The sequence below is a fragment of the Gavialis gangeticus genome, unplaced genomic scaffold (genome assembly GCF_001723915.1).
Source record: "Gavialis gangeticus isolate Ggan-Ray unplaced genomic scaffold, GavGan_comp1, whole genome shotgun sequence".
Lineage (NCBI taxonomy): Eukaryota > Metazoa > Chordata > Crocodylia > Gavialidae > Gavialis > Gavialis gangeticus.
In genome coordinates, this window is record NW_017729034.1 from 83144809 (window position 1) to 83158258 (window position 13450).

Sequence of the window (13450 nt, forward strand, 5' to 3'; positions counted from 1 at the left end):
AGGGGGTGGACAGAGGTCAGACAGACTTGAATCACAGTCCTGTCATTTGAATCACTGCTGTGCTTAATCACCAGAATTTCTCATCTTCAAAAAAAAAAAAAAAAAGGTAGATAAGGCAGCTGGGTAATGATCCTACATCATTACTCACAATGATGAGTAATAAGAATTATGTGTAATTAGTTCTCTGTCAAAGGTATTGTAGATCATTCATAACAATTTGTTTGAAGACTGATATCATGGGGCTGGTGATGTTTCCTCTATCTGAGGTGTTTCACTAATTGGTCATTTCCAGCAATTAACTTAGAAACATTCTATCTTTCAATTACACAAGTGTCTCGTGAACTTTCCTCAAGACAACAGGATACCCTGCTTCCTGTCGGCTTTAAATGGTACCAAGTTAACCTTATTTATCCTATTTAAAATATTCCACACACACATTCAAACATGTTGTCGGTTCTTCTCCAGAAGAAATATGTCAGAGGCTAGAAAAGAGGAGACTGCAATCTACAGTCTTACATTAAATTTAATTTCCTGTTGTATTTGGGAAATTGTTTGGGGACTTTGGTATCAAGTGTCCAGATTTTCAATCACAAAAAAAGCCTTTCCTTTTATGCCTTTATTTCTAGATTTTAAATGAAACTGCTATCTTGGACAAAGCAAAACATGTGTATACTGCTTGAGTGATATTTTCAAACCCCAGTGACCTTTACATTATTATGAATGCCCTTCTAACTAGAATATGGTTCCTAAAGCCAGTTCTAACTTAGCTAGGCATGAACCACACTGGCCAAATAAATTACCTCATTTTCTTCTATAAATTACCTTATTTTCTTACAACAATCCTTTAGAATATGATACATACCTTGTTTTGAAAGGCAGAATGAAAATATTTTCCCCCAGAATTATGGATGTATACAGGAGGAACGGCAACTTATCTTCAGCTGACTTACTGCTTAAATAAATGGAAACCCTAGCTGCTGTTTAAGACTGGTCTCCATGGGTGTATCTATGATTTTAAAAAGAGCTAAAGAGTCTCCGTGGCTGTGAAACAGGAGGAGAAAGAGCAGCAAAACTGAAAAAGGACAGTTAGTTTGAGAAGTGGAACCAAGACCATTAAAAAGGAGAGATGATTGTTAACTCCTGTGGAGTGAAAAACAGTGAGCTATCAAGCTAAGGAAGAATGACTGTAAGGTAGATAGAAAACTAGCTGAATCATCAGGCTTAAAGAATAGCAATCAATGGCTTGAAGTCTGGTTGGCAGCTGGTATCAAGTGGAGTGTCCCAGGGGTCAGTCCTGGGGCCAGTTTTGTTCAAGATCTTCATCAATGACCTGGAAGATGGGATGCAGTGCACCCTCACAGAACATTGACAGATCATACCAAGCTGGGAGGAGTAGTATATGTGCTGGAGGATAGGGCTAGGATTCAGAGAGATCTCGACAAATTGGAGGACTGGATCAAAAGAAATCTCATGAGGTTCAATAAGGACAAGTGCAAAGCCCTGTGCTTAGGATGGAACAGTCCCATGCACCAGTACAGGCTGGGGGCTGACTGGCTGGGCAGCAGCACTGCAGAAAAGGACCTGCGGATTATAGTGGACAATAGGATGCATATGAGCCAACAGTGTGGCCTTGCTGGGAAGAAGGCTAGTGGCACACTGGGCTGCTGTTTAGTAGGAGTGCTGCCAGCAAATTGAAGGAAATGATTATTCTCCTCTATTTGGCACTGGTGAGGTACATCTGTACTGTGTCTAATTTGCACCCCCACTACAGAAAGGAAAGCAACACAAATGGTTTGGGGGCTGGGGCACATGACTGAGAAGCTGAGGGAACCAGGCTTATTTCATCTGAAGAAGAGAAAACAGAGGGGATTTGAAAGGAGCCTTCAACTCCATGAAGGTGGGTTCCAAAGAGGATGGAGCAAGACTGTTCTCAGTGGTGGCAGATGGCAGAACAAGGAGCAATGGTCTCAAGTTGCAGCAAGGGAAGTTTAGGTTAGATATTAGAAAAAACTCTCTCATGAGGAAGGTATTAAAGCATTGGAACAGGATACCCAGAAAGTCTGTGTAATCTCCATCCTTAGAGGTTTTTAAGACCCAGCTAGACAAAGTCTTGGCTGGGATGATCTAGTTGGGGAAGGTGTTGCTTTGAGCAGGATGTTGGACTAGATGACCCCCTGAGGTCGCTTCCAACCCAATTTTTTTATGTTTCTATGATTAAGTCAATTGATTCTTTCTGTTGCACTAATAGTGATGCGACAGCTGCTGCCCTGCGGAGCAGAAATCAAAGCAGTGTGCTTTACCCTAGGCAGAAAATCTGCTTTCCCACTTGGTACATTCACACCCCAATTTTGGGGCACTGATTTTTGGGGAAAACGTGCATGTCATGTGACAGAAAATATTATATGGTCTTCTACTATAAAAGCTTCAGTTTAAATAAGTTTAAGTCTAAAATCCAGTTTAAATAAGTCTAACTACTCTTTGAAGGCCAATACAGATCTAACCTGAGGATCACCATTTTTGCCTCTTTCGCAAAATGACTACCACAGCTACAACAACCATCATGGCAGGACCTTCACAGCTACAAAAAAACTCCTATGCTATTTGAAATTGGAACTTGTTTCTCCTCTTCTTTACTTACTGTAAATCAACAGCAACTCTACTGAAATAACTGGAGTTACACCAGTGAAGAGAGAGGCATAATATCTACATTTACTTTGTGGATGTGAGAACTCAGGAATAGTTCAAACAGAAACTAATACTGGAAGTATTCATAGATGACTTTTATTAAAAGAAATACCCTTTTACATAAACCTTCCTTCAAATCATTGTGATACCATGAAGCTAGAACAAAAGAAATTGAAGCTTGACAGAAAATGTTTGTGATACTAGATTTAATTTTTGCTCATATTTTGCATGAAGCAAAATGAAACACTTATCAAGTGCTCTTCTTTTTGGAGAAGAAAATTAGAAGGGACCATATGGGTCATCAAGTCCAGTCTCCTGCTATCACAGGTAACTACATCATATTTATAAAATTTTTCACCCATCACCACCTACAAAAATGGGAAAAAGTTCTGTTTAGCTTTTCAAGATTAAGCTTTCAAGCTTAAACACTCTTTAGTTTTGCAGTAGTTTCTCCAGACATTTTTCAAAATTTTCTCTTCCTGCTGATAGAAAAGCAGTTATATCAGCAAAACCCCCCAAAAAATTCAAATTGGGTATGTCTACACATGCAATTAATGTGACTGAATAAACTCCAGTGCAATTGGAGCTGAAGTAAACTAATCCTGATGTCACTATCTACATGTGTTTAAGTGCAGTAATTAACTCTGCTGTCAGATATTATTTGTGCCTGACGGGACTATCTGATGGTGCAGTTATTTAGTCTACACCAGCCTCATTGACACGCTCATGTAAATGGTGATGCTTTTTTACACAACAAATTAATCTACATAGTAAAGCACACATGTAGATGTGCCCATCAGGTATAAGAAAAAGCCACACAAATTTCTCCTCTTTAGGAACCTCATTCTGAACCACTAGAATCAATAACTAAAAAAAAATGTATTTTGTATATTTGGAATATAAAATATATCCTGTATTGAGCTGGTTGAAATGGGGCTAAGGAAACAGAGGCGAGAGCATGAGGAGACAAGCTGATGACTCACAAGATGAAAATATTAATAAAAAGGAAGAGCAGCTTCTTAGTGGAGACTAGTAAGAACTTTTAGAAAAAATTCTATATTGACTAAAATATAAAGGAGAGAAGATTCAGATTTGGTGATTCAGCTGCTGAAATGGGCCGAAACACCTCCAAAATGAAATGGCTGCTGAAGTTTCACACAGCCCTAATATTTTCATCCCAGCCTCTGGCTCCTTTACTATTCCTTCGATCCAGGAAGAGCACACACCAACTGTGGATGCTTCCTCAGCCCGACGAAGGGTTTTTAAACTCAAAAGCTTGCGAAGAACATTTTTTTCCAACTGTTTAGTTGGTCTAATAAAAGATGGCACATTTACCCAAAGAACCTTGTCTGCCTATATCCTTAGACCAACATGGCTACAACCTACATGCACCCCTTAACACACACACGTGGCACGAGTTTTGCTTTGAACAGTTTGAGGTGCAGTTTCACAGAAACCCCTGTACCTATCTCCTTGAAACCTCACAGGCTTCATGGGCTCAGAAGAGGCTACCATCTCTGCTATTTTCATCCAAATCAGCCAAAAATGACAAAGTTATAGGAATTTTAGTGATTCCCCATTATAGTCTATGGCCAAATCTCCGAATCAGTGTCGAAATTCCAAAACAGATTTGGCCAAATCAGGACACTGATGGAAACACCAAATTGAATTACTGTCCCTCTGAAATGGCTGAATCCGAATCCAAATCAGAACAGAGCCGTTTTACACAGCTCTAGGTAACTTCTGTGGGCTGAACTGATTTTCTACACAAGTTAGAACGCCCCAAGGCTCGTATGCTCTCTTCCTTACGTAGACTTCTCATATAGAATTCCACTAAAACAAATGGATTTGCACATGGTATTTTTAAGGTAGTTTAAGAGGGATTGAAGAAGAGATTTTATATTGTTTCCATTGCATCAGGGGAAGTATAGATCCTGTCTTTAAATATATCTATTTATTTCTCTTCTTTTTCCTTTTTAACAAACCCATAAAATGATTTTTATCACAGGTAAAACAAAAATGCACAATGCCATCTATAGCTGCCTTGTTCCTTAACGTTACACATGGGGAACCCTTAAGCCTTGACTTTTAAGCTGCTGAAACTCCAACCTCTTTATCAGCCTTGAGACCAGGGAAGCTTATAATGCTGATTACCCTCAATCTGCATCTCCTGTTGCAGCTGAGCAAAGAAGAGTCAGACCAAATTAGGTTTTAGCATGTGCTCCAAATCTGAGTGAAGCCAACATTTCTAAATTATCTACAAAATAGAATTAGCATTCCTCCCATAGGCTTTTTTAATAACTCAAGTATTCTTTATTATTCAGTTATTTTCTATAACTGTATCAGTCTTTACAGAGAAATTTAAGTTTACAGGTTGCTCATCCCAGATATTCTAGTCTGGATGAGTGCCATCGTCAGTGACGGACTCAAAAGACAGTTGGCTCCAAGTCCAAGTGACAAGGACATGGTGAATAGCTCAGATTGCAAGCACAGAAGATTTGGGATCCAGGAGTCACAAGGGACAGTAGGAACCATCCACATTAAAATCCCATGGCAACAAAACTCTTTTTTGCTGAACAGAAAGTTGTAAAACAAGGAGGCTTCCTAATTCCTGAATGCTTGTTTTAACTGCATGCTACTGCACAGCTGTGTTTTGGAGGTAAGGCCATTGGATTTGCCAACCATTCCATCCCAGATAGCAAGACAAAGAGCTGTAAAGAATACTCAAAAAGGATTGTGGAGACTGGATAAGAATCAATGACTAACTCCTGTTGTGGAGGAATAGGGCACCTATACAAATATAGCTCCTACATGCTGTAATTACAGATTAATTGAGTCTGCTGGAGTGTGGTAATTCCAGGGCTCCAGAGGACTCCAGTGTCATGTGTATCAGTGTCCCGGCACTGAAAAAATGGTGGAGGGGGGGTGCTATAACTAAAGCTTGTTCAACAAATGTTAGTTAAAATGCCCCCAATGCCATTTTTCAGTGCAAGGACACTGATACATATGATGGTCTGGGCACTTAATTAGAGCAGCTTTCTAATTAAGTGGCTTGAGCCACTGCAGGCATGTGGCTGCATTTCCTGATTTAACAGAGAACATCTGTCCCGTTATTAATCAATTTAAGCTGCACAGCTTAGACTAACCTGCAAAGAGTCAATCAATTCAAGCTCAGGCTTTTTGAACGTCTGTTGCTAGCCCCGGAGTGGTGCTAGGCTCCTGCTCTCCTTCCTTTCCCAATAACATTGCTTTTACTCTGTCAGAGCTGCTGCTCCAGTTTCTACAGCCCATTCCATCTGCTGTCTTTAAGGGCCTTGCCCCGGGTCCTAAGCATGCATGTGTCATTTGAGAGTGAAAGCTGAAGAATGACATACTATTACTATGCCAGATCTATGAATTTAGTTGGTTTCTACCATTAAGCAAATTCCTGGATTAAGAGGAAATGGGCATTGCTAGATCTATGCAGAGGGAAACTGATTTAAATGCCCCAAAGATGCACATTATGACAGAGTATAGGGATAAATAGGGAGCTAGTTAAAGTAAAATGATAAATCAAAATTATTTTTTAGTGGATTACAGGGAAATTTGGTAACTATTAAATAAAACATTGTACCACTGGGTAGCATAACATCATTTGCATATTTTAATAGTTGTAGGGACTTGGGGAAATAGTAATGTAAACAACAGTTGAATGTGTGAGATAAGGGAAAATAGACTTTACCGTGCCCAATAGTCCATTAAATTATAATATTTTAGTAGAGATTTCTTTGTATTTAAATACATTCTAAAATGAACATTAGAAAAATAATTGTTGATTTCACCTCAGCTGTCAATCATAACAATATTATTTTACACATATTCATAAGTACCCCTGTCCATCCATTTCCAAAAGAAAAAAGAAAACTTAGTTGTATGCATGCATCTGTGAGAATGAGGCAGAAATCCTCAAGGCTGATAGAGTACACAACAATAGCAATTGTTACTAATCATCTTAAATGTTTTTTTAATATTTTCCTGGGAGGCAAGCAATGAGAAAAATAGATTTCTCACTGAATTAAAAAAAAACACTCATTCAAATATGTTTCGGTGCTCTTACTTGCAAGATATAACATTTTATTCAGATTATTTTATTAATAGTTTCCTAAATAAATAATATAAAAACTGTTTTCTGTTTTAGTGGATTTTATTTTTTATTAAATAAGTTTAACTTTGCTTCAGTTAATTCTTACTTTTGTATAAGCAACACGCATAGCACAACATGGCTGTGTTCCATGGAATGATTCATTCTTTAAAATATCCTTTTACATCCCTAAGTAAATTAAAGCAGCAAAAGTAGGCATTCTGTTTCATGAAATAAATATCATGGTGCTTCTATAGCCTTAATTCTGACACACAATACAAAATAAATTTACTTTCAATTTTATCTAAGACCATTGATGGAAATATGTAATAGCTTTATGATATTTTCAACATAATAACATGTTTTAAAGGTGGCTAACAAATGTAAACTTGCAAATGCATCATTTCAAGGTATTGTTATGGGGCTCTGATTAGTATAAATTAGCTGAAGTAACTACTAAACTAAGTGTTCTCAGTATAATCTCAATCAAATCTAAGAGCTATGATTTAACTAGACAATGTGTCATCTCTAACTTACCGTAAGCTGATTTTATACAAGGGACATTAAGCAAGCTAAGTAAAACAAGGCAATCTGAAATTGTATCGCACTGTAGTTCAATAATATTGCTATCCATATTGGTTCTATTCAGTGTAGCATGAAGCTACAAATCCTACTTTTGAGACATTGTACATCTTCCAAAACTATACTGGCCATTTCTTTATAAATTTACCCACAGCTCCCCAAATTAAGACTATAAAGAAGCAAGAGGCAAACTTTTATTATTAAACCTTTTGGATTAAATTTACAGGACTAAAGACTACACAGATAAGCATTTGACCTCAATCCCTCTGGATAAGACTTCATGAATGAACATAACTAATGTGCTTTTTGCTTTATGGAATGTGATTCAGACTAATCCCACCAAAAATGCGGTCAGGTAAATGTGAGGTCATGAACTACAAAGAAAGATGCAAAGTAATACAAAACAAAAATGTGCCAAATCCAAAAAGAAATTCAATACTGGCCAAACAACAAAATGTTAAATATGATCAGGTTAATTTAATCTTGTACATGGTTTATATATTAGATAGGCATGGAAGTTTACATCGATTTGGATACATGGGTATACACACCCACCCAACACATAAGCATTTATATATTTTCAAACTTTTAGAAATAGCTGAACAATTCTCTCAGTGTCTTGCTTCAATTAAAGGTGTTTGGTGCTTCTGAGAAGTTAGCTTTTAACTAATTACTCATGCCAGCTTTTCATTGTGAAAAATAATAGGATACAGGGATGGTATCAGCATTAGGACAGGCAGAAAAGTATGCTTGTTTTTTTTTTTAAGGTAGAAGTTAGAATCATCCTCCTCACCCAATAACATAGTAATTACAAAATAAAAAAGGTTTTACCCCAGGTTTTTTTTAATAAAAAGAACTTATTTACCCTGTTAACCTTGCTTTGCCACCTGTTTTTGACCTTAGAAACTAACAGAATAGACTAACCATAAGTTTGCAACTCTACCCTGCCTTCTGCCTGACTTCAGACTAGTACAGCTAAATACCTCTATCTGTAAGAGACGTAGATTAGTCTGTCAAAGTAGGTGCCATTCATTAGATTATTCCTTTTTGAAGGCATATTTTAAATTGTAGTAATTTTCTCCACCTTGTCAATAAGTCAAGAAGGCGCCTTTATACATATAAGCAGAAAAGGCTTTAAAAAAGATGCAAGTATTATACTTAAAATTTTTACTCCCTAGCAGATTTGAAAAAGACAATATTTATAAATGAAACCTGGATTAAAAAATGAATAAAACTGAACAATCCAAATAAGTCTGCAAAGCAGGATAATTTCTAAGAGAAAAGTAAACATGTTTGTCATAAATGGCATCCTACAGCGGCCTATTTCCCCATGCATAAGCATGCATAGTCCATATAACATGCCTCAAAACACTGAAGTGGGCAGACCTTCAGTTGGGCCCAAGAAACGGAAGTCTCTGGACATGATTCTCCTCCTGACTCTTCCAGAAAATTTCACCAAAAATGGCAAAACATTCATTGAAATACATATGAATAGAAGAGGCTTTTATTTAAAAAAATGCTTAGAATGCCTAGCACAAGTTTTAATCGTTGTCATTTTGCCATCATGAGTCCTCCTCCAGCAACAGAAGTGGCAGCTGCTACTTTCAGTATTTTGGCCTTATTAAATGTCTACAGCATTTGAATTAGCCAGTTGCTGAAAATGAAACAACATAATAGATTTATTCTTTTAAAAATATATATTTAGTTCCTGAAATTAAATCTTAGTTGACCAGGATGAAATTAATCAGTGATCAAATTAAACAAACCCCCATACTTTTGAAGATTAGAAATGTTCACAACAAAATGTATTGATGATCAAAAATACCTGCAGGCAGAGTAAACAGAACTATTAGCAGTGCTCAGAATGCCACTGTGATGATAGAAAGCTGTCATTTAGACACTCATAGGAAAACAGAATTCTACCCTTCAATAACAATGTTCTTCACCTCAGTGCATTTTCTCAAGCATGCTTATTCAACCCATGGATACAATTTAAAAGATTAGAAAAATTAGACAATTTAAAAAAAAACATGGAATGGGCTTTTAGTGTTAATATAATACATTCAAATTAGAAGATTCTTTTTCAGATTGATGAAAGAGAACTCTTAAATGGAAGCTGCAGGTGCCAATGTACATATATGGCTCATTACATAAACACATTCAGTCCTGGAAAGAATTGTTCTTTGTCGAGCTCATGCTTTTCCATACCAATTAGTCTCCAAGGTACCGTCCTACCCTATCTTCTGCCTGACTTCAGACTAACATGACTAACCATCTCTGACAGACTGATTAGTTGTCTAACTATACAACCAAGCCTGAGACAAAGCAACAGTGATGGTAACTTTTTCAAATGCACTTAGTCAATCCTGGCCTGAGAGATTCTTGCATTTGGACATTCCCTGCCTCTCAGCCCATTGACAGACAGTCATTAAAAGGTGCAATGGGACTTGCATAACAGCACACGTGAATGGGGATCAGATCCCAATTGCACCCTAATGCTGGTATAAATTAGCATGTAACTATAAAAAATGATCCCAGGCTTCCCCTGTAGTGGCAAGTAGCAAGCTGGGTGTGCCAGTCTTTGAAGTGCACCAAAATCCTGAAAGGCCAATTAGCGCAGGCCTCACATTTGATTTAAGGTGTAATGGGAACCAGCCACAAAGTTCTTACACATATTTTGTGTAAGAACTTTGTGGTTATTCCCTGTTTTATTGTGCCATTAATTGCATTAACGTGTGGCCATGTTACTATTTAAGACATGTTTAATTGGTTGAGGGGCCTGAGAGATTTCAACATGGTTCTTTAAATCAGCAGGCAATGATTCCTTAGCACTGGCTTGGGTAAAAGAGACCTAGAAAACTTACAGAAATTTCAGATTTTGTCCTTTGGTGACCAATGTTTCAGTGATTTTATCATTAGATTTGTTCTTTCTGGGTTATAGAAATAAAAAAGTAGTCTTAACTTTAGTGACTTGAGTGTCACTTAGATTTTATGACAAGGGACAGAAATTACACAAACTGGTACAAGTGATCAGAAGCTGATTCATATCTGTAACACAACAGAAGTTCAGTGCAAATAAACAACTCCCAAAATGGCTGAAACCAGTTTAAGATAAACCTGGATGGATGTAGTATCAGACTTACTGACTTAGATGAAAGCAGTTTATTGAATTCTGTCCCAGATTCCCTCCAGATTCAAGTTAACTCAGTCCCCCAGCATCCCAGGATGCTTTCCACCTTCCCTGCAATCTCCCGCTTCCCAGGGTGGGCAGGCCTTGGCCCAAGCTATCTGCTCCAGCCAAGCTGGGAGGCATTATCTAGCTCTTCTGCCTTCTGGCCTGGGTCACTGCAGGCATGTAGCTACATTTCCAGAATTAAACGTGAATGTCTGTTCACTTGCTTATTGGTTCAATCTATGAAGCTTAGACTAGCATGCAGAGATTGAATCCATTCAGTCTCAGGCTTTTTGACTGCCTGTACTTAGTGAAAGAAATCTTAAGTCTTGTATACTCTATGGGCATTTCTACACCACAAACTTATGCACTGCAGCAACACTGCACTGCTCCATAGGGACCATCTCTCCTACCAGAAGCAATGTAGTTGCATGCAGATAGGCGACAGCGTGGAATCACTGCTATAATTTTTCCACATCCACTTCCATTTGAGTACAGTGTGTCTGAGGGTGCTGGTGCTGGGCACAATAAGATTGCAATGCCTTACTTCTTTTCCCATAAGTGTAGTTATATCTGTGTAGCTGGACTGCTCCAAACCATTAGCATAGCCAGCCTCCACCCCAAACACCATCCTGTAGTGTAAATGCCCCCTTCTGGAAAGCCTGAAGACAGTGAATACATCTCAAACATCTTTACTATAAACAATTCTGGTTTTAATCCAACATATAAACAAACATTGGGTATAAAAGTCACAGTAAAACAAGGCTGCAAAATCAAGCAACCAAAAATTAGCGACTGCCAGAAATAATTCAATCTCATTACAGATATGTATTAGCACTAAGTCTCACCAATAAGTTTATGCTACAAACTAAACTGACAAGAAAACAGACACACAATAACCTGGAACAGCACACTGCCTGAATACTGCTGGTAGTCTAGTGCTTTCGATACAAGAGAAGATTCTTACTATTCTGCAACCCTCTGCTTCATTCACTGTTCATCTTAAGCAAAAACCTTGGAGAATCAGCTCAAGAATCAACTCAGCCTAAATGGCTGTTTCTGCCTCATAACTTGAAGAAAAAATACTACACCTTAGGAACAACATGCACACTTCAGTGCGCATAAAACAAATTCCAAAATACATTTGTATTTTAAGTCAAGAACTCCTCATTAAGTGCTTCTTTTTCTCCCCTTTCTTACATCACATTTAATATATATGTATAGTAAGCCATGGTTATTAAGCAGACACAGCAAAAACAATCAGAGCTTCTCATGAATAGAAATGTTCTCCTAGAAAATAACATACAAGAATATTCATTGAATGTAAGAGTATGACATTTATAATAAATGTATATTATAATTGAATAGGTAAGATTTCGGGAGGATAAATACTCCATGACCTTGAAACATGGGCAAAATCCACAGCTAAGCAGCATCAGTAATATGAAATCAAGCAGAACGCAATATTAGCCAAAACCAAACCACAGGTCCTTATGTTGTAAATACAATTGATCCTGACAACTGTGCAGAGTTCCACATGCAGAGAACTAACTGTTAAGAGGTTTTCTCTGATATAATGAAAGAGCTTTATGGAGGGCCAATTTGCCTCTATGCTCAAATGACCTTAAAAGTGAAACAATGAGACGATGCCCGTGTACAGAATTCCAAGAAAATAACTCTGAGAAGTAATTATAAATGTAATGTGAACAAGTAGGCTCAGTCTTCAATATTAAGGGGGGAAAAGTTTCACAAGCAGCTTGCTTGGATTCCCCAGAAATGACTTATTTAAAAACTGTAGGTCCATATAATCACTCTATGAAAAGCACTTACCACAATGATCAAACACTCCCACTAGCACTGAAGAGAAAGCTTCCACTTACCTGGAAAAGAAAACAAAAAAATTAATGAATGTTGCTCTTCAGCAACTGTCATTTCAACACACAGACATAATTGGATCTGGAGTTAGGAGGCAAATTGTGTTGTTGCTGCTGTTTTCTGTGTGTCCTATTTTAACTTCAGAAGTTCAGAAATATTTTGCAATGTGAGATTAGACAGCACAGCTTGCATGAGTTGTAATGCTAACATTGCAATGTGAAACTGCCCTCACAGTTGGATATGACCTCAATCTACAGTGGTTTAGAAGTTGCAAGTCTGGGCAGGGGAAGTAAAATTCATGATGGGAGAGAAGAAAATACTCTTTCAAAACCATATTTGGACTAATCTAGTCCCTTGAGAAGGCTGGCCTCTTTTCCCTTAAAATTAATCCAAGACTACTTACAAGCTAGTGCAAAGAGTAATTATCAAGGGCTAATTGTGTCTACTGTGGCTAGGTAGAGACATTCAAAAAGCCTGAGGTGGAATAGATCTAAGTTATATGGTTTTCGGTAAGCTGCGTAGTTTAGATCAGATTTCAGGATTTCCCGATTTCATTGCAAATTAAAATGGCATTCTGTTAGTGGTTATTCAGCTGTTCCTACAGCTAATCTTTTGAAATAGCTTTATATGTAATAAATATAGGGCCATTAGAAAGTACAAGTGAAAGTTTAAAAAAATTACTGGACCATGAACCGAAGTCTCCGAATGTCGTACATTCAGTCTATTGTGAAAATGCATTTCAGCTGCTTAATTCATTTCCTAGTGTTATGAGAGTATAGTTTAGACCTAAAATACTACAAAACTATTCTATCACTTCGCTGGAGTGCAAGGACATAAGAAACCCAGGACCCCAAACCTTATTTACAACTGACATTATCTCTGAGAAACTGTATTGCTCTGTGTCTAACTTTACCATCACAGGAAATGTTTGAAGCATATATTAAGGAAAAATATGTCTGCATTTAAATAAGGATCTTTGAAAGCCTGTTGAACAGAAACAAAAAGATTCCATACAG

General features: G+C 37.5%; 1 long non-coding RNA gene across 1 annotated transcript; it reads right to left on the reverse strand.

Annotated features, from left to right (window-relative positions):
- Positions 1-760: 760 nt before the first annotated feature.
- On the reverse strand, positions 761-11334 carry LOC109304382. Its single transcript, XR_002099378.1, has 3 exons — positions 11321-11334; positions 9640-9645; positions 761-1033 (listed from the first exon to the last, which is right to left on the reverse strand). It is a non-coding gene; the product is annotated as an uncharacterized LOC109304382 (long non-coding RNA).
- Positions 11335-13450: the final 2116 nt, after the last annotated feature.